General features: G+C 36.1%; 1 protein-coding gene across 4 annotated transcripts in view; it reads right to left on the reverse strand.

The window, feature by feature from the left end:
• Nucleotides 1-24,545, reverse strand: part of LOC6042229 — a 472,032-nt gene that overhangs the window by 433,511 nt on the left and 13,976 nt on the right. The window lies entirely within an intron of this gene.

Genomic DNA, 24,545 nt, shown 5'->3' on the forward strand with positions numbered 1-24,545 from the left:
TTGCAGAGAATACAACATCTCCTGGTTTCAGTCAGCAACCGAGGGAAACCCAACCAGCATCAACGGATGAAGGCAGTAGAGACTTGTTTTCACCACAAGAACTTCTGAACATTTTCATCGAGATGACAACAACACTGCGTGGTTGCAAAACAACGCTTGGAGAATTTATCTTTAAGTTCGTAGGGACCATCCATAAACCACGTGGACACTTTTTTGTGAATCTGTTACCCCCCCCCCCCTCGTGGACAATTGTCCTTACAAAAAAAACTTTTTTGTATGGATCGTGGACAATCGCCATACCCCCTAAAGTGTCCACGTGGTTTATGGATGGTCCCAGTTTACTCGTTCTAATGATTTTGAATAATTCAAAGAATTTTTATTTAAGATTTAAGTTAGGATTAGTTGTAAAAGTAATTTTTTTTTACCCAAATGTGTTCAATTCAAGGCAAAAATGTAAAACAATTTGGAGTAAATAAATGAATGTGAACAGTTAATAATAAAATGAAAAATACAACAAAGATGAAGAGCATTAAGCCATGCCACTTAGCATGTAAAAGAAATGTTATTATTATAAAAAAGTTCAATAAAGACATATTTAATAATAATATAATATACAGTATGTAAAAAAAGTATTTACACCCCTTGGGCACTATGCACATATTGTGATGAAACATCTAAACAAGTTAATGTTGACAGAAACCTAGTACTATGTCTTGCTCAGAAACTCATGCCAGCTTGTTATAAAGCTCATGAAAAGATGATTCCTATAGTAATTATATAACAAATACTATTATGAAAATTAAAAGTTGTACATTTTCGAAAATTAACACAAATCCAGTCTCCCAATAGATCCTTGACTGATTGGTGGGTTTGACTGAATATTGTCAACTACTTAGCATAAAAAGTTTATAAATTTGAAAGTATATAAAACTTATCTAAACTTACTTTGCAAACTTTTAATTCAACAAATGTCAATATATTACCATAGAACTGTTAAATAAACATTTGGAGTATAACACGCCTGGGGTAGAATAGACGCTGTTGTTGGTTAACCCGGAATTCGTCGTCGGAAAACTGCCGGCATCTGAACAGGTCCACTCACAAGTCAACCCATGTGGCACAGAAAGGGCATAATTCCGATATACCCACATCCAGGTTTTCTGAGAACCCACGTTTTCAAATACCTAGGCAAAAACGTTGTTATGGTTTCGTTTGAGCAACTGCCAAAAATGCATGGAATTTCGTAATTTTTGTTCTCGTGAATCAAACTTACTTTTTGCCCAGGTATTTAAAAACGTAGGTTTTGAAGAAAACCTAGATGTTTGGGTATCAAAAGATCGGAAATTTTATGCCCTTTCCGATTCCACATAGGTTGACTTGTGAATCGTGTACCGGTTCGGATGCCGGCGGATTTTTCTGCGACGTAATTCCGGGTTGGTACGAAATTCCAACGAAAAATCTATTCTATCGATACTAATACCCCCAAAACGGTGTTATACCCACACCAAAATGTTTATTTATCAATGCTATGGTAATATATTGACATTTAGTTGAATTAAAAGTTTGCAAAATTAAGTTTGGATAAGTTTTATATAGAATTTCCAGAGTTTTATAAACTTTTATACTAAGTAGTTAGTAAACTTTATATTCAATCCAAATTATTTTTTTATCAGTCAAGGATGCCTATTCGAAGTTGAGAGACTGGATTTATGGTGATTAACATTATTTATGTTAATTTTTCGAAAAGTGTACAAACTTTTTTTGCACCTTTTTTATTTTCGTAATAGTATTTGTTATATAACTTTTTATAGAAATCATCTTTTCATGAGCTTTTTGTAGCAAAATGTTTGACATGAGTTTCTGAACAAAACGTAGTACTAGGTTCCTGTCAAACTATAAATTTTTTACATGTTTCATCACAAAATGTGCATAGTGCCCAAGGCGTGTAAATTCTTTTTTTACATACTGTAAAATACTGCAGTTAACGTGACGATCTCGCGAGAGTAGCTAACAGATTCGCTCGCGGTGATCATTTCAATGATTTTTGTTAGGTTGGTTGACGCGACCATTTACAAATAATTGTAGTTTTACCACAAATTGTTAGTTTTAAATCTAGGGTTAGTTAACATAATAAACATTAACAATTCTTCAATCATATAAAATTTTAATTCGTTTACTCCTAAGCAGCTTCAAAAAATATAAATTTGTGAAGCGTTGAATTCTTTTTATTTTTTCAAGTATCACTAATTACCCATTAATTGAACATTAAAGGGGAGAATGCATCAAAAAAGTTTTAGAAACACTGTTCTTTTAATTAAAACTTCATTCTTTTTGGAAGGTGGTGTTAGGGACAACTCAGAAAAGTTAGCCGAAAATATGCCTCAGAAAACACAAGCTTTCGAACTATTTTAAGTGTAAGTTCTTCTTATCAATGGCGATTGTCCATGCTCTAAACATTTTTTGTAAGGATAAATGTCCCCATGAGGCAAGGGGGTGTGGATTATGGATGGGCTCTTCAAAAAGTTGCTCTTTTTCAAATTGCTCAAAGTTTAAAGTGAAAATTTGATTTAAAAAATGCATAGGAGGCCATCCGCAGACCACAAAGGCGAGGATTGATTGCGCAAAATAAACCATATTAAAAAAAAAATATTTCCAGATATGTTCCAGATAACAAATAATGTTACCAGCCCCGAGATATTCGAGCGCAATTATTTTGATCAACATTCAACCACAAACACAGACATTTGCTCAGAATTTGATTCTGAGTCGATATGTATAAGTGAAGGACGCCTAGGAGGTCTAATTAAGAAGTTAATTTTCTGAGTAATTATATAGCCTTCCCTCAGTGAGGAAGACAATAAATAAACACCATACAGCCAACTTTTTTTTCTCAATATGTGATTTGTTCTACCTGTAGAAATCAGAGTATACATTTAATGAAACAATAAATTTGATCATTTTTAGGAGAATTGCTCAACATAAAAGTAATTCATTTGTTATAAAGATTAAACGAAATCAAATTCACTATACAGCATTAACTTGGCGTTCTCTATCGAGTACCGGATTCAAGTGGTACACATGACAGTTCTCCCATAAGGAATACATTGCGGAATAGAGCAAAAACTGCTGGAATGGAAGTGCCCCATTGCGAGATTCCAACTCGAAGCTAGGTGTCCGATGGCTTGAAACGGTGAGGTAATCCAAACCTCTACCGAGACAGGACCCAGGGAGACGACTCGTATACCTTGACTGAATTATTGACCTAACCTCTAGATTAATCCTGACCGAGCCTCGTAGCCTAGTGGCAACGCTCCTGCCTCGTAAGCGGTAGATCGGGGTTCAAATCCCGGCTCGAACCAACACAACTGGTGATCTTTTCCCTTCTGGATTCGATTGCTTAGTAAAGGGAAGGTAGTGTATCGTCACAAACTGGACCTTATCAAGACACCTTAGGAAGACAACCCATGGTATGTTAACATTAACCTTAACATGTTAGCATTTAGTTGAATGATAAACTCAAGCAAAACAATGTAAAAGGGCCGAAGCCGAAGTGTAAACAAAGAGTCTATCCTACTCACGTCAGTTGATGTTTACATTCAGAACGAGCAGGATAGACTCTTTGTTTACACTTCGGCTTGGCCCTATTACAATGTTTTGCTAGAACTGTCACTGAATCTGCTTTGTAAATGAAGGCCCCGATACTCTTCACGGGTGTTCTCCTCAGGAACAGGGAAAGATTTACTTTTCTAGATTAAGCCGAACCAACAGCAAATTTTACTTTTTCTATTGATATTGATATTTATAATCACAGCATATTTTTTTTGTTTGTAATTTGGTTCTGCTATTCTTAAAAACTGAACCAACTATCGCAATAACAACAATCATGCATTTGCGTCTTCGACAGTCAATAGTGAATTACTTAACCTGCTTTTCCTGTTATGTCCGCCGACCAACAGAAAAAAATAAAAGTCGATTGACATAATTTTTCCTTCCTCATCACCCCCATCGGAGTAATCCCCAAAGAGGGATTACCATAATCGGTCCGATAATTTATTCATTTGTTTCAAATCCCCAGCCGGTGCTGCTGGTGGAAAAATATTAAATATTTTCCCACCGTCACCACCGACATCAACTTTGAGCGCGAGTACAACATGTGAAATTCCAACTTCAGGGACGCGAGGGGCGGGAACTGGAGTGAAAACATTCAGATTAGATCCGGTAACGTCCTGGCCATGTGGTAAACTTTACGGCCCCTCGGAGCGATCGCTGTCCAAACAACGAACCCAAACAAAACAACAAACCGTCCGACAATAAATCCAATTCCGGAGGCTTTGGGTCGGAAGATGAAACCAGCCCAGACCAGACGAGGTTCGCTCTTCTCAGGGGCAAGATTGGTAGACCAACAAAACCCGGCTGTCCCAAAAGCCCAATCAAGAGCAGACAGCGGGCACGACCCTCACCAATTTCACCAGCTCCGTGGCTGGAGATCCTTCCATTTCGCTGCGAAACCCCGTACCCCCGCTCTTGCACCCTACTCAACGAAATGTAAATTTTATTTCAATTCTTATTATTTTAAACGACCACCCCCTTTTGCACTCCCTTAGGTTTGTAAGGCCGGGTGGGAAAAAGGGGTGGGCAGAAGCAACGGCACCAGGCGACGACTTTCGGGGGTGGAAAAACAAAGCTCAGCATCAGCGAAAAGCTTCGGGAAACTTCAGAGCACAGAGGGCTGGTGAGGGACTGGAGAGGGGGAGGATAAGCCGCAAGCTATTTCAGCGAGATTCAAGTCGCAGCGCCAGTAGCACATGCGACTCTTGTTTTCGCTAAGTCAGTGTGGGTGTGAGTGTGGAATAGCGTGTAAATGTGGGGAAATTTAAAATGGAAATCCATTTTTTGAAAGGTTCATTTATTCGGATTTTGCCTTTAATGTGGATTCAATGCAGATTTGTACGGATTGGGGTACTGAGTCGCACACTGGAGCAAGGATGTATCCTGAACCATTGAAGTCATAAAATCATTGATACGGGTTTAATGATTTCGAAAAATATTTTATGAGGGTGCAATTTAAATTTAATTATTTATTGATGACGAGGAGCGCTCGCTTTAAGGAAATTAAGCACATTTGCCCTCTGAAAATAATGAAATAATGGTACTGTAGTTGGAGGTGACTGTGGGTCAAAAATTACAAAAATGTAAATAATAACGAAGAACTTAAATCATTGACCAACATTTTTCATGAAAATGACCATTAATATATGTGATGAAACCTACACTGAAAAAAGTCCCGGTATCCTGCATTGTTGTCCAACTTATTCCTAAGAATGGTGCATTTTCACTACACCTTTACCAAAATTCACGATTTTCTGAGTTCAATATCCAACTTTTCATACGATTTTTTGAGTTCAGGTACTACAACCATAAAAATTGTTATATGGGTTGAACTGAAAAATTCCTATGAAAAGTGGGATAATGAACTCAGAAAATCATGATTTTAGGTTAGGGTGTATAAACGTCAATACACTCCTGTGTGTGTGTGTGTGTGTGTGTGTGTGTGTGTGTGTGTGTGTGTGTGTGTGTGTGTGTGTGTGTTTTTAGATCTACACTCTATGCATGCAAATAACTCGCATAGGCATTTGGAAGGTGTTAGCTCTGCCGAGCTTCGGTTACCCATTTCTACGCTGGCTAGCCGAGCGCGAGGTACTTCAGCTTTATCGACAAGCCCCGCCCTGAAGAACGTTTGCATCAATCGGATTCAAACGTTATTTAGAACTTCCGAACCCTTGTCAAATGGACAAGACCCAGCGCGTATATAATTGATAGTAACAGTATTCCTAATTCCAGTCATAGCTCACCAAGTGGTTAGCATTTTCGGTTACCAATTCAAAGGACGGGGGATCGAACCCCACCTCGAGCGACTTTGATTTTTCGTTCTCATTCAGTATTTCAAGTATTTCTAAGTATTAAACTTTCTCGTTGGGAGCAGATGGGCATCAAACCCAGGACTATTCGCTTACAAAGCGAACATCGTAACCAGTCAGTCACGGCCGCTCCTTAGTAAGATTAGCGTAGTTGTAATTGGATTGTATGGATGTTAGAGTAGATGAAAGAGTTATTTGAACAAAATGATGGAAAGCTTTCACCAAAAACACAAAATCTTCAACAGCTTGATTCCAATCTTCTTGACACGTTCCTATTGAATCATCAGCAGGAAGAATCATCAGTAGAATTCCCGGGAGCGGACCTGGTACCGATACACGACTTTGAAGTAATCGGACGATGATCACCACCCACACCTTCTTCCTCGATGTTCCAGCAACGATTGAATTAATAACCACTTCGCGATTGTTGTTCCTGCCTTTTTTGCTTCTTCAAATTTTAACTGATTTCACAAATTTCAAAGAAAATTTTAAGACGATCAGAAAGTGAAAAATGACAGCAAAACCACGTCAATACACTCCTTAGTGGTTCTCAAATTCATGCACACAATCAATGATTTCTGGAATTGACTTTTGTAACTTGAATGTTAATTGTTAGAAATTGACTTAATGATGCTCAAAGACAGAGAATGAGTCAAAACATATCATCCACCATAAAACCTTGTTCGAGGGGATCGTATTGACATACTACAATACTGGAAGTGAAAATTTGCAAACATTTGAGTACCGTCAGTGGGGGTGACTATGGTTCAAAAAACGATACACCTCTCGTAATTTCTTAGTAACAAAAACAATTTAAATAACATCGAAAATCATTCGACGTAGACTTGCACTTAGATAGTTTAGTAACATTTTCCCAGAATATGGTGGATTTTGATGAACACTCCTTAAATGCCAACAGTTTGAAAATTGATCCAATCTCACCCCTCAGAGGGGGTGACATTGGGTCAAATGAAACTAAAATGATGCTCTAATACAACGATATGGTAAAAACAAGTCATCCAACAGTGTTTCTTGTTCGAGGGAATCGTATTGACATGTTACAATGTTTGAAGTAGATATTTTCAAACATTTCGGTAGTTTTTGATTAAATCCAACAAATGTATTAAAAACATGATTTTTCGAGAAGTCATTTTTGGCCAAAATCACACCTCTACTTTAGACAGCTGCGAAGTCACCTTAAGATGTCCCCTACCCCTTTTAACAGAATTTAGTTTCATTGAGAAGAACCTGAGAAATGGAAAAATCCGCAAAAAATCACTTTGACCCAATCTCACCCCCCAGACCCAATGTTACCCCCATTGACGGTACTTTTGGATGAATTTCAAAATAGTAGTGTATGTAGCAGTTTACAAAAAAAATATTGCAAAATTTTGCTTTTCGATACTAGTACTGAAAAGATCAACTTTTCAACACCCATTTTCGGGCTGAGTCTTTTAACTGTTGATAGAAATTACCAAAATGGACACTTTCAATTACAAACGGTCCAGTTTAGGCTATATTTTAACTGTCAGAAGATTCAGTCAGATTTACCGGAGATATTCCGGTATGTGACCACCGATTCGGGGTATTTGGTACAGCAATTATATTGAATGGCAAAATGTCTCAGAAGTTCTACAAGAGCTCATTAATAAAGCTACAGCTTTGAAACTATAATTGCAGCATATCAAAATTCTAATCAAACCTTCTTCCTGACTCGATCATTGTCCAATCCAAGGGGTTTCCAGCATCATGTCAGACTGGTCACTAATCCGGAATTACTTGGAATTTGAGCAAGTATTTTTTTGATTCCGGATTTACTGAGTAATTCCTGAGTAATCCTGGTAATTCTGAATAATCCCAGTAATCCTGGTAGTTCCACGATTCTTTTTTGTGAAGACATACTTCGGAAAATAATAAAATAATAGAAAATAACTGTTAAAAAGATAATTTCGATAAACCTTTTATGATTCTATCTAATGCCTATTAATTTTCATGTAAGAAACCATAGTTGTACACAGAAAAAATATGTAAATTTACACAGCACGTAATTACTGTTTCTTATGTAAACTCACTCAATGTAATGTTGAAATGTGACGTAAAGAGTAAAAAGTCATGGAAATTACTTCAATGTAAATCTAAATCTAATGTAAATCATGAATCTAATGGAAACGTTGAGCATGGAAACTCAAATCTGATGAATTTTTGCCCGTGTTCGGCTTCCTGTAAATTCCTATTTAATGTAAATCATATATCAAATGTATTTCTGCCAAACGTTGACTTCAAAACTACCCGAACTAAAAATAGTTATATTTGGTTCTCTTTCTATCGCTCTCATATTTTGCTGGCCCACTGCCTGAGCCTCGACTTGAGCAAGTTGATGCTTTTAGCCGCTCGTTCATAAAATGCGAAGATGGCTCAGTCGGCAGCGGGTAGCAGCAGTAACACCGAACAGCCTACCCGTCGTCCGTTCGATTCCAGTCCAGCGTTATTCCACTTGGCCGTTGACGAGAAAGCGTCCCCTACCAGTGAAGCAACTTTTTAAAATCAGAATTTTCTTTTGTTGCCCGCTTCAATCATTTTAAAATAGAACATAGGCCACACCCTTTTCCTACTGCAATCCAAGTCGAGCTTCTCATTCCTATTGGCCAATCAGAATTAGTTGATTTGAAATAATGTAAATTCCAAAACTAATGTAAATTTTCAAAACTAATGTAAATTTCCAATGAATCTAATGTAAATTTCCAATGAACCTAATGTAAATATACATCATTTATCATGATACCTTTTGGTACATGATAAATAATGTAAATTTACAGGAATATTTTTTTCTGTGCAGCTAGTACGGGATCATTCGGATTATTAGTAAGTAATTCAGTAATTCCAGAATAACTTAGCAATTCGGCAGTAATTCCTGTAATTCTGGAATTACCTAGTAATTCCGTAGTAGTTCATATAATTCCATAGTTACTCAGTAATTCGTGTAATTCCCATCAATTCAACCCGGAAAAAAAGTTGAATTTTGGAATGTTGAAATTGTGTTAGGTTGAATATTACCTCTTTTTTGAAATTTATCATTTTTTTGCAACAAAATCTGTCACCATTTCCTGATGAATATAACCATAATTTTTTTTCTGTGTACTAGTAATTCTTTAAAGGTAAATCGGCAGAATGCATTTGGCTTTTCCTTGATGCCTTTTATGGTTGTAAGAAGTACAGAGCTGATTCGGAATGTCCGCAAATTCGGATGTTCTCTAATTCAAATGTCAAAATCAGTTGTCAAACTGATGTTGATATTTACCCCATTATTCGATGATTTCCAAGTAGGGTGTCCAACTTTCCCGGGTTCTGAGTTTCCCGGAAACTATTAGCTCAATACTATTAATATCAATTTTAACAAGGATATCACTTTTAGATAGTTTTAAAGATTTTTTTGTTCTTCGTTGTGCTTTGAATTTTAAATGCACTCAAACGCCAAAATCAGTTGTCGAACTGATGTTGATGTTTACCCAATTGTTCGATGATTTCCAAGCAGTACGTTAAATTTTCACAGGTTTTGAGTATGCGGGAATACAGGACAAATATTTATATATTCCCAGGAAGTTTTTGAAAATGTCATAAAATCTATGTTTTCTTTAAATTTGCTATGTTTTTCAAGCTTTAAATTTATAGAATTAGCTCAATACTATTAATATCAATCTAAACAAGAATAGCAGTTTTTAATTAACAAAAACTAAAATGACAAAGTTTAAACTTATAAATTGTAATACTAATGTAACTTCCAGGCCAAATAAAGATTTTTGTTTGAGTCCGGAATTCCCCGTACAACATATTAAAATCCCGGGAATTTTGTGCCAAGAATTCCCGGGTTGGGCGCACTATTTCCAAGCACGTGGTTTTGTGCGTTTGACAGCAATATGCTGGAAGCTAGGCAGTAATTCCAAGTTATTTTTATAAATTTGAAAAAAAAAATCTGCGTGGTTTCTGGAATTCCCAAGTAATTCTGGAAGATCATAGTAATTCGTGACATATTGCCAGTAATCCTGGTAATTCCATTTAGACTGGTCAGTAATCCTTGATGCTGGAAACCCCTTGGTCCAATCTGCCCTCAGATAACCCAAGTGATCAAAATAATGAGTTCTATGAAACATGATTAATTTTAACATTGAAATTTTCATATTGAAATTTTGTCATTTTATAAGAAAGATAACAATAGTTTCAACATGGTTCATATGTTATCTGGTGCATTGAAATCGACACACATTTTTTTAGAAAACCTATGTTTACAAATTGCTTCTTTTTAACATCAAAGTGGCTTATTCGACCAGAGCAACCAAGTACAATTTTAAATAAAACATAATTTATTTTTAAGGGAGCATAAAGTGATCAGAACATTTCTTTAACCTTTAATAATCTTGAATTACTACGTTTTACAAAATATTTTGAATGGATGCTTGTGGTAAATTTGCTCATACACGGAAAAAAATGAATTCTTGAAATCGTGAATTGCATTTATGAATTCGAGAACCACGACAGAATATATTCACGTTTATAGTGCAAATGCACCAAACTCATGAGTAATGAATAAATTCCTACGTGGTCCTTAAATTCATGAACACAATTCACGATTACGGGAATTGTTTTTGTTTTTCAGTGTAGAAAGCGTAGACTATGAGATAAGATATATATTATAAGCATTCGCAAAGCTATTTGGATAGACATGTCCTATTATATTTCAGTCGAAAAAATACAAAAAATATTCCTGAAAACTTTACGTTTGTTGACATAACATTGTACCAACCTTACCAAGCAAATAAAATGCCCCTCTCTTCATTGGGAAAAGAAAAGTCAATCGTAAATTTATAATTTATAATTTAACTCTTTGAAAAATAATATTCTTCCAAAATTTACACATTTACTATTTTTTTAAACGGCTAAAAAAACTCTGGGTACAAGACTTTATTTAAACAGTTTGTAGAAATTGAATGAAATAATTTTAAAAAAATCGACTTCTCAGAATGCGGTACATATCTTGCGTTTTAAAAACCCTTAACTCCCAAGCTCCACAAAAATTCAAAATTTCCAACTAACTTCCTCCTTTTTCTCGAGCTTGGGAGATCAGGTGATTAATTTGTGTAATTTTTTTTTTTTTTTTACAGGCCTTACCCGACAAACTTCGTCTTGTCTTATTTTGTTTGTTGACGTCTAGCTTGTTTGCTTATTCAGCCTTCTGTGATCAAAACTTGATTTTACGCAACTTTTCCCATACAATCTGCAGACGCTCCGGAATCGGTCCCAGAGTGGCCAAAGTGGCAATTTTTCAGCATATAAACCTTCCTTAAACTATTTAAACCCAACCCAACAAAGAGCACCTCGATCCGACGCTCCGTATTGAACTGATTCGCGTTCGAACAAAACCGTCGAAATTTTTTATATTTATTTTTAATTTGTTACTGAATTTATCAAATTAGCAACATTTTGTTAAATTTGAAATTTTCATCCAATAGGTTTACGAGTAGTGGGTCAACGAACTTATTTTAAAAAGTTCCCTTTAAGAGCAGGATTATCACCCTTCCTCAGTAAACAGGCTAAATGAAGTTAGGTCTGCCTGTGCGGATCAATCGGACCGCGCACTGGACTCACAATCCAGAGGTCGTCGGTTCGAATCCCGAGGCAGACGTAAACATTCTAAGTGCTAATTTAGGTATTCGGTGCCCTCTCCCTGTTCCATACCTTCACACTTAGGAGACCCGGGAGGCGGAGTCTTGTCGCAAAAAAAAAACTATACATGCCTGTTAATCCGTTTTTTCCCTGAGTTTAGGATAACTTTTAAAACAATACTCATCGAGCTCGAGATTGAGATGGGTTAATGAGGGTTAAAGGGGGACCAGAAAATTTAGCAGAGACTCCTTTTCTTAAAAAAATGTAAGTGTTGAAGGTCTTTTGCGAGCTCCAGAAACCTCACTACTTCATTGAGTATCTTATGAAAAAAATATTAAAGATGGAGGGCCAACCCTCTGTAAAGCTGATAAAATGTTTAAAAATCAATGACAAAAATCGTGATCATAAAATTTAAAATTTCCTCACTATGCACCACATTTGCAGCTCAACGCAAACAGGATCGTAGGCTTCGAAGTGTCTGAGTGGATATATAGAATTGAAAGAAAAGCCTTCTTCCTTCCCCCTCAATTCATTCTTTTGAAATAATTTCCACTTCCTGCCCTGCCCCCCTTTCATCACCAGAACTAACACAGGAAAGAGGGTGCGAAAAAAAGGAGGCCAATGTACAGGAACAAAACGAGCGGGACATTCGCTACAACTTCCTTCGAGCTCCTTCTTTCGACGGAAATTGCGTTGAGAGTGTGCTTGTGTTGGGGTGTACGTGTGCCATGTTAAATTGAGTGAAAAATATGGGATTTAAAGCTCTATCGCTCCAGCAACTGACTCTGGCAATGATCAGTGACGTGCCGGAATGCGAGTTTGGGGTTGGCAAAAGGGGCATTTGAAGGTCAAATAAATATTCCTTCAGCCTTTTTTTTATTGCAGAGAAGAAATATAGAATATCTCCGAGTCTAATTTATAGTTATTTTAAAATGTCAAACAAATTTTGTGCATGAAAAAAAACATTCAATTAATATGGTAAAAGTTACCGAAAATGAATCACTTTACCCCACGTGTCCCACTTTGGGGAGCAGTGCGTTGGACATGTTCGACGTGCGTGATCCATTAAATGGCGCTTGGAGGTTAATCGATCCCCATTGCTTTTGTGAAGCGATGTATGAATTATGGTGCAGGATAATTTAGATTTATCGGTTTTTGGGGGGCCCGACTGGCAATTATGGTGACGGGCATTTATTATTATTTTTCGGTGTTTAGCTGGTTTGGGCATTTCATTTTCGATTGATTTTCGAGTGGTAAAAATAATAAATTTGTTATTTTCAAAAAAGTAGTAATAGTCACTTAAGCAAACATTTAGAATTTTGATATCATTTTATTTGTTTCAGATTCAGAGTTTTATAAAATTCCAACTAACAAGCTTATAACGACGTTGTCGTACTAACAACGACAACGACAAGCACGTCACTGTTTGACGTTCTGAGAAAAACGCGTTTTAATGTTTAACCTTGAATAAACAAAAACGAGAGCAAACAATCTAAACAATGAAAAACACGTATTGTTTGGTTGACCATTCGGTGCATTGTCCTGAAGTTTGGATGAATTTGGTTGTTGGGGTTCCGAGTTATAGTTTAAAATGTTTACCCGGTCGGGAATGGCGGGCTCAATTCTGGCGTTCGGCTGGGTGCTTGCGCCAGCCATCCGGCAGATTCTTCCCCAAATTTGCCCCAGCTTTCTGTCATCGTGCACGGTTCAATTGATTAAACCGGTTGATTTGTGTGCCAGACAGCTAGCAGAACATTCGCCCGATTTTCGCCAGATTTATCTGGCGTTACGCAAAACTTGTCTAGGATAAGTGTGCCAAGTGTGTCTGAACTGCACGACAAACGTCCGCCAGCGCCAGACACTTAAATTTACCAGATTATTTTCCGAGTGGGTAGTTGAGCTCGTACTTGTGTCAAACGCGTTCTGACCTGAAATCCCTCTGACCTTTGTCGATAGCACGAGATAGCACGAAATGATTGAAACTTCTTTCATATGAAATGAGACAAAAAAATCATGGCGTTTTTTTCAGTTTATATTGAATATCTCAAAATTGAAATCGACTATTGAGGATCCGTGAAGGTCAAAAGTTGGGGCATTGTGAGCTGCACAAAATGGCGTTCTTAACTCAATTTTTGCGACAAGTTAGTACGTTAGCAAAGATCACAATCCATTTTCAAACTTTATTACAAGAAAAAACATTTGACTGATTCTTTGTTTTGTAGTATAATTTTTGTAATTTTGTTTAAAAAATATTAACTTTTTTTTGTATTTTTATTGTGACGACATTGCTTATCGTCATAAAACCTCATTGCTGAAAGATTATTTGAGTGCTGAAAAGTTCAATTCGTCGTTATTACCCGACGACTCATTCTGAAAAAAATCATCATTTAGCAACTTGTTGCATAAACTACCATCAGCAATCCATTTGAAAAGAGCCTAAACAAAAAATAAGGGGTTCCTAGGCCAAAATAATAAGACCCGTATTTTTTTTTTGTTTGGTCATTAGGGTGACCGACATCGTGCTAGGGTGGTTTTTTTCATATCTCCGCTTCATTTGTGTGTGTGTGTGTGTGGTCCAATCCAATACCCGCTAACCGGTAGCGAAATTATGGGAAAGTATAGTTTGTATCAGACTTTGTATATGCCGAATGCTGATACAACATATCGCAGTCCCGGGTATTAGGTGGTGATAGCCCTCGCGCTGCTTCCAACGACCCGTTTCAGAATGACAGAGCTCCTTGCGGTCCAATTCCGAGGTCGCTGGGCATTGTTCGGCCCCGCCTAAACATAGAAGCAAGCATCTGAAGGAAACTCGATCTATATTTAGACTTCCAATCCCGTCAGGCATATCAGGGATCAGCGCGTATTTAATATGAGAAGATAACATGTTTCAACGCTACGGATCAATTCACTGCTAGAGTGTAAACCTTCTGATGGCTGACTGCTTAGCGTCCCAGACCACCAATCCAGAGGTGTGAGTTCGAATCCCACCTGATTCACTTTCGTTTTTGTTCATATTCAAAGCTCAAATTCCTGGTTCCAAATTTCAAAGGTACCGGCCGGGATTTGATCCCTGAATTTTCTGCTTGTGAGGCAGAAGCCGTAACCATTAAGCCACGGAGCCGGTACTTTTCATATCTCCGCTTCATTTCATCTGATTTTAGCTGTCTCGCAAATGAACGCAAATGAATGGTGATTAATTTGGGTATTTCAGAAAAATAGTAAGAAGTTTCAGAAATCTAGCTTAACATTTGAAAAAGTCGTATGAAAACATAAATGGCGTTTGGAACATATCTGGACCAAATAGCCTATTTCTGAAAATATTTTTAGCGGATTCCTCGGAAAATTTCACATAAATTATCAAAAATTTGGCGATGGCCGAAAATAAAAATTGATTCTTTTCAACGCGCCACGCGCAGAAAAAGTAAAATGACAAAAAACAGCATTTTTCACTAAAACTGCGATAACTTTCAAATTTCAGCGATGACCTATACATGTTTGATTCTTAAACAACCTTTCGCAATTGAAAGACGCAACGAAAAAAGTGTTTTTTTTTTGCGAAAAATGTCAAAAATTGCCATTTTTTGAACCACCCACAGCACGATGTAGGCCACCCTAATGACCAAACAACAAAATACGGCTCTAATTATTTAGGCAAAGGAGCCCCTAGACAATTGTTGAGTTCGATCAGAGGTTTAGGCTCTTTTCAAATGGAATTGCTGCAAAAACTTACTCCTATCTGTAAGCCCATACATCCAATTGAAATGTGGTAGAAGGCAAAATATGGGAAATTGGACGAGCTTTCCGGTAAAAATATTTTCGAGACCGAAAAATCAAGTCTGTCTTATAGAAATTGCGAAAAACCATCAAAAACCCTATTTTTGCAATTCCGTCGTGAAACTACTTACTTTTCCTGTCATTCTTGAACGACGAAATAGCCTACTTTTCTGTACCAAAAATAACAGAATCGAATAGCAACACTTTTCAAAATAAATGCTGAAAAGTTCTACTTTTCAGCACTCAAATGGGTGCAGAAAAGTTGAACTTTTCAGCACTTGTTTCGAAAAGTAACACTTTTCAACATTTTTTTTTATTTAAACGATTTATTGACAAAATACATGAAAATTTGACATGAAATTTCACTCAGTGTGTGTTTTTGGAATTGCAAAAAATGTTGTATGGAACTCGCTGCAAAACTTGATTTTTTCAGCACTCTTCGTATTTATCCAACTCGGTGAACCTCGTTGGATAAATGTACGACTCGTGCTGAAAAAATCCTCTTTTTGCAACTTGTTGCATAAACTACTATTTTTCAACATTTTTATTTTTAAAACCACTGTAACTTCACAAGGATTGGACTTAGGACACTGGTTAATATGAAGACTTTTATGTAAAATTGTCTGGAAAATCGACTCTCGTGTTCGGATTTTGAAAATTTTGATTTTTAGAGCACTTTTGAAAAAAAAACAGTTTCAGTAAATGATTTTTGTATTTTTTTAAGGTGCGTTGCTCCATCTTGCATTTTTCGTGAGTCTTTTTGTAACAACTTAGGCTATTTTCACAAAAATTTTGAACCAAAAAAAATCGTGGGCTCACCCTCAAATTTGACTTTTAAACTTAAAAATAAAAAAATCTCATAAAAGTGGCGTGTTTTTTCTTTCAGTGTATTTTTTTCAGAAAGCCCGTAAAATTTCCTACAAGTTTGCCTTTGACCACTTTTTGATACGATGCAACGGCTTCAAGATACAGCAATATTTAAATTCCGAAATACAAAAATATTTAAAACACTTACGACCTTCTCAAATGCTATTATCGAGTGTAACTGGCTCCATATTGACAAAAATGGATTATATAAGCGTGGGATAACATGTCTACAAAGTTTCATTGGAATCGGAGAGGGTCGGGTACAACCGATTCCCTATTTGACATGGAATTGCTCCCATATAAATTTCCATACAAATGTGGCAGCTGTCCATACAAAAATGATGTATAAAAATTCAAAAATCTGTATCTTTTGAAGGATTTTTTTGATCGATTTGGTGTCTTCAGCAAAGCTGTAGGTATGGATAAGGACTACACTGAAAAAAAAAAAAATGATGCACGGTAAAAAAAATGTGGTGATTTTTAATTTAACTTTTTGTCAGTAAAACTCGATTGCAAAAAAAAACACTATTTTGATTTTTTTTTTGTTTTTTTATATGTTTTAGAAGACATAAAATGCCAACTTTCCAGAAATTTCCAGGTTGTGCAAAAAATCTTTGAGCGAGTTATGAATTTTCGAATACTGATACTGATTTTTTCAAAAAATCGAAGTATTGGTCGCAAAAATTTTTCAACTTCATTTTTCAATATAGAATCAAATTTGCAATCAAAAAGTACTCCGATAAAATTTTGATAAAGTTCACAGTTTTCATGTTATAGCCATTTTTAGGTAAACTTTTTGAAAACAGTCGCAGTTTTCCATTTTTTAAAATTAGTGTACATGTTTGCCCACCTTTGAAAAATATATTTTTGAAAGGCTGGAAAAATTCTCTATATTTTGATTGTTTGAACTTTGTTGATAAGACCCTTAATGAAATATTGCCATGCAAAGGTTCAAAAAGCAGTAAAATTGATGTTTTTTATGTCTCACCCAAACAACCCACCATTTTCTAACGTCGATATCTCAGCAACTAATGGTCCGATTTTCAATGAAACATTCGTGAAATTTTCAGATTTTTTCGAAAAAAATATTTTTATTTTTTTTAAATCAAGACTAACATTTCAAAAAGGCGTAATATTTCATGTTTGACCCTTTTGAAATGTTAGTCTTGAGTTGAAAATTTTAAAAATATTGTTTTCGGAAAGATCGGAATATTTCACGAATGTTTCATATTTTAACATTGAAAATCGGTCCATTAGTTGCTGAGATATCGACGTTAGAAAATGGAGGGTTGTTTGGGTGAGACTTAAAAAACATCAATTTTAATAATTCTCAGCCTTTCAAAAATATTTTTCAGAAGTGGGCAAACATGTGCCCTAATTTAAAAAAAGGAAAACTGCGACTCTTTTCAAAAAGTTTACCTGAAAATGGCTATATCTTGAAAACGGTGCACTTTATGAAAATTTCACTACAGTACGTTTTGATTGCAAATTTGATTTTACATCGAAAAATGAAGTTGAAAAATTTTTGCAATCAATATTTCGATTTTTTGAAAAAATCAGTATTGATTCGAAAATTCATAACTCGGTTAAAGATTTTTTGCACAACCTGGAAATTTCTGAAAAGTTGGCATTTGATATCCTCTAAAACATATCAAAAAATTAAAAAATTAAAAATAGTGTTTTTTTGCAAATTAAGTTTTCGTGACAAAATGTTAGATTGAAAATCACCAATTTTTTTACCGTGTATCATTTTTTCCAGTGAAGTCTACAACTTTGGCCAAGACACCAAATCGATCAAAAAATTCCAGCAAGAGCAAGATGCAGATTTTTGAATTTTTATATAGAATTTTTGTATGGACAGAATGGAATGGAAATTTATATGGACATACTAATGATGCAAAATGGCTTCTTTGGGCATACCAAAGGCACCAAAAAAGTTTCAGCCTGATTAAAAAGTACAAAAATTGAAATTCAAAAAAGATCGATTTCGTAGAGAACTGCTCACCAGGCATTTCGCGGATCTTTACTCTAAAAATTTTAAAATGAATGCTTGTGAAAAATGTGAATGATTTAAAATTCTTATTGATTAAAATTCTTATCGATTACTAAATTCGTTTTTATTCAATTTCGGGAATTTCCGGGATTAAATATAAAAATTCCCAGGATCCTGAGATTCCCGGTTTTGCTAATATACCGGGAATTTTGTTCCAAAAATTCCCGGGATGGACGCTTTACTCAGTTTTATAAAATTTTAAGGTTTTCGAGTTTCTTTGTGTTTGGCAATTTAGCGTAATTGACATTATCTCAGTGTTCTACACGCTTTTATCGGCCACAAATGGCTCGGAAGTCCACTTGACAATCCCTTCGGGCATTTCCAAACCATTGTCACTAAATCGGTAATAAGCAATGAATGGAGGCGCTGCTGCTTCATCAAGAGACCCGATTGTGATCTTGCAAATTAGTCCCAGTAGCAGAGCAATAAACTATAGTTGAGTGGGTTTTCCACTGTTGGTTATGAGGCTTCTCACATTCAGAGTTAATTTGCGGTTTAGATTCATCTGAATGGAGCACCAACCCCACCACCACCATCACCGTCCACGTCCCAGACGTTTCGGATATGATATCGCAATCAAGAGTTCCGGAGGTCATCATATGGAAATCATTTGAATAAACTGCCCTCTGGGTCCATCGGGCTCCCGTCTGTGGTCAGTCGCCTTCTGTAGCTAGATAGTATTATAAGCTGGCAAAACCACAAACCGTCATCACCATCTTGTTTTCCTTTTTTTACGGCAATATGCCCAACGGTCTCGAATCGTTCATTAAGCAATAAAGATTTGAACAACGACACACCCGAGAGGACCCGGCTTTCTTAACACCATCGAGCAAAATCCATCATTTTGTCGGATTACAGAAAACGGGACAACCATCATCTACTGCTTGTGGTTTTCCACCTTCTCCGATGATAATGATACATCAATCCGGAGCGAAAGCCTGGCAACGGCTCGAGCCATGGTTTCGAGCCCATTCAATCTTTAATTAAACAACATAATTAAGCTGCTTTGGTGGCATAAAAACAAGAAGAAGATGATGATGACGACGTGGCGTTTGTTGCCATGTCGTCAAGGTAATTTAAACCTGCAGTATCCGGAAGCGTATCAGCTCCTGTCAGCAGACTGATGAACATATCGAGCGCCTTGAAGAAAGTTGGAATGTTTTTTAAAGATTTGTTAGAAAGTTTTTCAAGTATCGAAAAATCTCATAAAAGTGGCGTGTATTTTTCTTTCAGTGTATCGCCCTTCTCAAGTGTCGTTTTTGAGTGCATTTGGCTCCAAAAATGGCTTCGGATGACCCAGGATAACATATCTACAAAGTTTCATTGAAATCAAAGAGGGCCGAAATTGCTCAATTTTACGTTTTTTTTCCTCGTTTAAATATATCACAATTTTCAACTTCCTCCTCGGCGGCGTTGTCCCAACCATAATAACCCATCATCGAGCCTCGATGAGCCTGTCTACGTGGCCTGGCGTATCTTTCTCTCGGTGAGCATAATAATTACGTCGAGTTCGGTATAAATTATGTGACATACATACACAAAGGCTTTCGCGGCCGTGTTCTCCATTTCCGCTTCCGGGGTGGGGTTAGGTTGTGGAAGTCCATCTCAGATTGCCACTGGCCATGGACACCACCGAGGGGGGGGGGCTGCTGCTGCTTCTTGGTCTTGCCGGCAGAGTTACGATCGTTGGGCCCCGGCAAACCGTGACATAACTGATTGTCGTAATTATCATTCACGCTGTTGGAGAGCCCAAGACAGCAGCAGTGGTGCAATCTGTTTTCCGATTAAACTCAAGCTTGAGGAAATTTGCGACGGCAGGGTGCTTATGTAAGGCGGTTTTATTTGATACTCTGGGTGTATGTTGAAAGGATAATGTTTGCGTTACTGTTTTCCTTGAGGCATTTCAGACGATGAAAGTGTGATGTTATGCTTTGCTTCACTTATCAACATTATCTGATTATGTGACTCTCAGAAGGCAAAATTGCAATTACACTAACGGCATTAATCCGCTCGGTCAAATATAAAATAAAAACAAATTTTAGTGATTTTTTTAATAAATACTTCTTTTTGAACAAGTTCAACCATTTTACAAGAACGAAGAATAAATCAGAGATTCTTTGATTTTCATTCCAATGATTTATGACATAATTTTCCCACCCCAGCTTTCCCCCGAACTTGAACGTTTCCTCTTTGTTACTTCCGGGACCATAATCGAACATAACGAGCCCCAAGCCACAGGACTATAAAATGTATGCCAAAGGGGAAAGAACTGTTCTGCTATATTTATTTCAGTGAAAAAGTGGTGAAATTTGGGTCAGAATTTCGTATCTTGTTTTTACCTTGCTTACTAAGGAAACGCTATAAATTCACTCGAAAATTTAAGACCACATAACGCATCCAAACACTGAAAAAATGTAGTTAAAGGTGCACATCTATAAGAACCAAAGTACCTGACCAATTCTCTACCAAAATCGGAAATGGATTTTATGTGTATTTTTTTATTTGGCTCAGACTTTGTGGGGGCCTTCCCTATGACCAAATAAGCTAGTTTGTGTCATTGGTTCACCCATACAAGTCTCCATACAATTTTGGCTAAAATGGCGAAAATGGTATGTAAATATTCAAATAGCTGTAACTTTTGAGTGAATTTTCTGATCGTATTGGTGTCTTCGGCAAAGAAATAGGTATTGTTGAGGACTATTGAGAGAAAAATAAATACACGGAAAAAAATTGTAGATTTTGTAATCAACTTTTTTTCACTTAAACTGAATTTCCCAAAAAATGTATTTTTTTTTATTTTAGAGATTTTTTGATATGTTTTAGGGGACAAGAATCCGCAACTTTTGAGCCATAGAGAAACATGGTCAAAAAATCTGCCGCCATGTCATGAATTTTTGAAAAAAATGTGATTTTTGGAAAAAAAAATCGAAGTTTCATGCAAAAACAAGTTTGACATTATTTTTTAATGCAAAATTGAATTTGCAATCGAAAAATACTTTACAGATTTTTTGATAAACGGCTCCGTTTTCAAGATATAGCCACCGAAAGTTTGATTTCAGCGAAATATTTGCAGTTTTTCGATTTAAAAAAATAGTGACCATGAGTGACCACTTCTAATTTTTTTTTTAATTCGGAAAATTTGCTATAAAATTGTCTAAGAGACATTGAAGATTGGACCTCGGGTTGCTGGGATGGAACCGCTTTAAGAAAAAGAAACACAAAAATTGAAGTTATCTAAATCTCACCAAACAACTCTAATTCTAATGACGATATCTTAGCAACTAATGGTCCGATTTTCAATGTTAAAACGAACCGATCTCTTCGAAAAAAATATTTTGAATTTTTTTAAATCGAGCATTTTAAATGGGCGTAATATTCAATGTTTGGACCTTCCAAATGTAAGTCTTGATTTAAAAAATTTCAAAATATTTTTTTCGAAAAGATCGGAAATTTCAGGAATGTTTTATGTTTTAACATTGAAAATCGGACAATAAGTTGCTGAGATATCGACTTTGGAAAATGTCGGGTTGTTTGGGTGAGACTTAAAAAACATGGCAATATCTCAGCAACTAAGGGTCGTATCAACAATGTCAATAAAGAAAAATATAGAGAATTTTCTCAGCATTTCAAAAATATTTTTTCCAGGGTGGGCAAACATGGGCGCTTATTAAAAAAAAAAGCATAACTGAGACTATTTCTGGAGTTTATTTTCAAAATGTCCAACAAACCGAATTTTATTTTTTTTGCTTTTTGGGTGTTTTTTAATACCCCTGACTCAAGGCGGTTTCAAAAACACCCAAAAAGCAAACACTGGAAATTTGGTTTAGGGGATCTGTTAAAAAAATCTAAAATGGCTATAACTTGAAAACGATGCAGTTTACCAAAATTTCACTAGAGTACTTTTTTATTGCAAATTCGATTTAACATCGAAAAATGAAGTTGAAGAATTTTGCAACCAGTATTTCGATTTTTTGAAAAAAAAAACAGTATTGATTCAAAAATTAAGAACTCAGTCTAAGATTTTTTGCCCATTCTGGAAATTTGACATTTATGTCCCCTAAAACATATCAGAAAATGAAAAAAAGTGTTTTTTGCAAATCAAATTTTAGTGACAAAAAGTGAAATTAAAAATCACCAAAAAAATTTACCGTGTATCATTTTTTGCAGTGTAGTCCATATCCATACCTACAACTTTGCCGAAGACACCAAATCGATCAAAACAATCCTTCAAAAGATACAGATTTTTGAATTTTCATATATCATTTTTGTATGGCCAGCTGCCAAATTTGTATGGAAAATTATATTGACAAACTAATGATGCAAAATGACTTCTTTGGACATACCAAAGGCACCAAAAAAGTTTCAGCCGGATTAAAAAATTACAAAAAAATCGAACGACCGAATTCTCAGAGAATTTCTCAAAAGAGCACCTTATTTTTTGAAAAGTGCTCGAAACGTCAAAATTCTTAAAACCGATCACGGGAGTTGTATAGCCACTTTAAAAAACAATAAAGTCCTAATAAATATGTTTTTAAAGTTATGTCTCTCCATTATGCTTTGCAACATCTTAAGTCATTTTCACAAACAAATTGAGCGAAATCAAATCGTGGCCTACCCTTCAATTTTGACTGTTTGACTTAAAAATCAAAAATCTCATAGGGAAGGCGTGTTTTTATCTTTCAATAAACCTTTCTCGTAACAAATTTCCTAAAAATTTTTCTTTAACCACTTTTTGCTACGATGTAACGGCTTAAGATTCAGCAATATTTAAAATTAATATTATATCTTATTTTGCATAGAAAGTTCTTTAATACCGAATATTCGAGCTTAAAATTATTGAAAATTTGTCTTTTATCGAATGTCGAAAAAGAGCAGAGCAAGTAGCCGTCAATACAGTGGACTCTCTTCTCTCGAGGTTCATTTGCAACAAAAGTTCATCCGTTAAAACAAAATACCAAAAGTGTCGACTACGAGAATCGAACCAGAAACCTTTGACATACTAACCCAATGACTTAACTGCCTCGGCCACCAAACAACAGCTTGGTGAATAAGAAGTGGTCAGATGTCGACGTATGGCACTTGTTGGTGATTTATTGTTTCAATTAACGAATGAACACCTTTGTTATGGTGGTGTGAGTTGGTAGCATTATTATCTCTCGATTTTGGCGCTAAGCCTTCAGTAAATTTTGAGAGAACGATTCTTTTGACTCGGAATTTTGGGAGTAGCTGTAACCTGGTTTCACACATCTGTTCCGGATAGAGACATTTTGAGCTTTCACGTGAGACCAAGAGAATAGAATTTGGCCAAAACCTGGTTTTTTGGCAGTTTCTTAATGCGTGGAATTTAAACCCAAAATTTAGAGTCGAGAGAATCGTTCCTTCAATATTTATTGATGGCTCAGTGCCAACATCGATAGAATAATGCCACAAATTCATACCATCATAACAAATATGTTCACTCGTTAATTAAAACACTTAATCTCCTACAAGTGTCATACATCGACTTCTGACCACTCCTTGGTTACCAAGCTGTGGTGGCCGAGGCAGTTAAGTCGTTAGATCAGTTTATCGAAGGTGTTTGGTTCGATTCCCGCAGTCGACTCTTTTAGTTTTTTGTTTTGAGGGATGAACTTTTTTGGTAAATAAATCTCGATGGAATTATTCTCTCGCCTCTCTGTGACCGTGAATGGTACCACAATTCTGTCGACTCGAGGACAATATTCTCTCGGACGAGCGCTCCCCAGTTTTGGTTGTTGGACGACCCCAATACCACATGTGAAGTACGTTTTTTTTTAATAATGAGGTCAGTATCGAGATTTGACTTTTGTTTTGAATTGTGTTGTATTTTATGTGTAAATACATGTGTAAATACATGGAAATAATAATGACACTTTCTCAGCAGTAGCATCCAACTGCTTGCTTTGAGAATAAATTTTCAATCCTGTTAAAATAATAAAACTTCATTTAATCTAAACGGGAATTGGCTCAACAGCAGCATCCGATTGCTTGCCTTGAGATTAAAAATATAACAGTTAACTTCATTTATGCCAATGGTCGTATCGCTTGCTTAGGGCGAATCCCAGAACTTCACCCATCACAACTACCAACTCCACGCGACACTTACGCATCCTTGTTGTTTAAATTCGATTAAATTTGATCAAACGATCAGTTTGATCGAGTTCCACAATAAGGTTGGGAAAAAGAGCCTGCGGTTTCGCTACCTTTTTCTAAGTAAGTTCAGCATCAACACTTCCCGTGCTCCTAATCCTTAT

The sequence above is a fragment of the Culex quinquefasciatus genome, chromosome 2 (assembly GCF_015732765.1).
Source record: "Culex quinquefasciatus strain JHB chromosome 2, VPISU_Cqui_1.0_pri_paternal, whole genome shotgun sequence".
NCBI classification, from domain to species: Eukaryota; Metazoa; Arthropoda; class Insecta; order Diptera; family Culicidae; genus Culex; species Culex quinquefasciatus.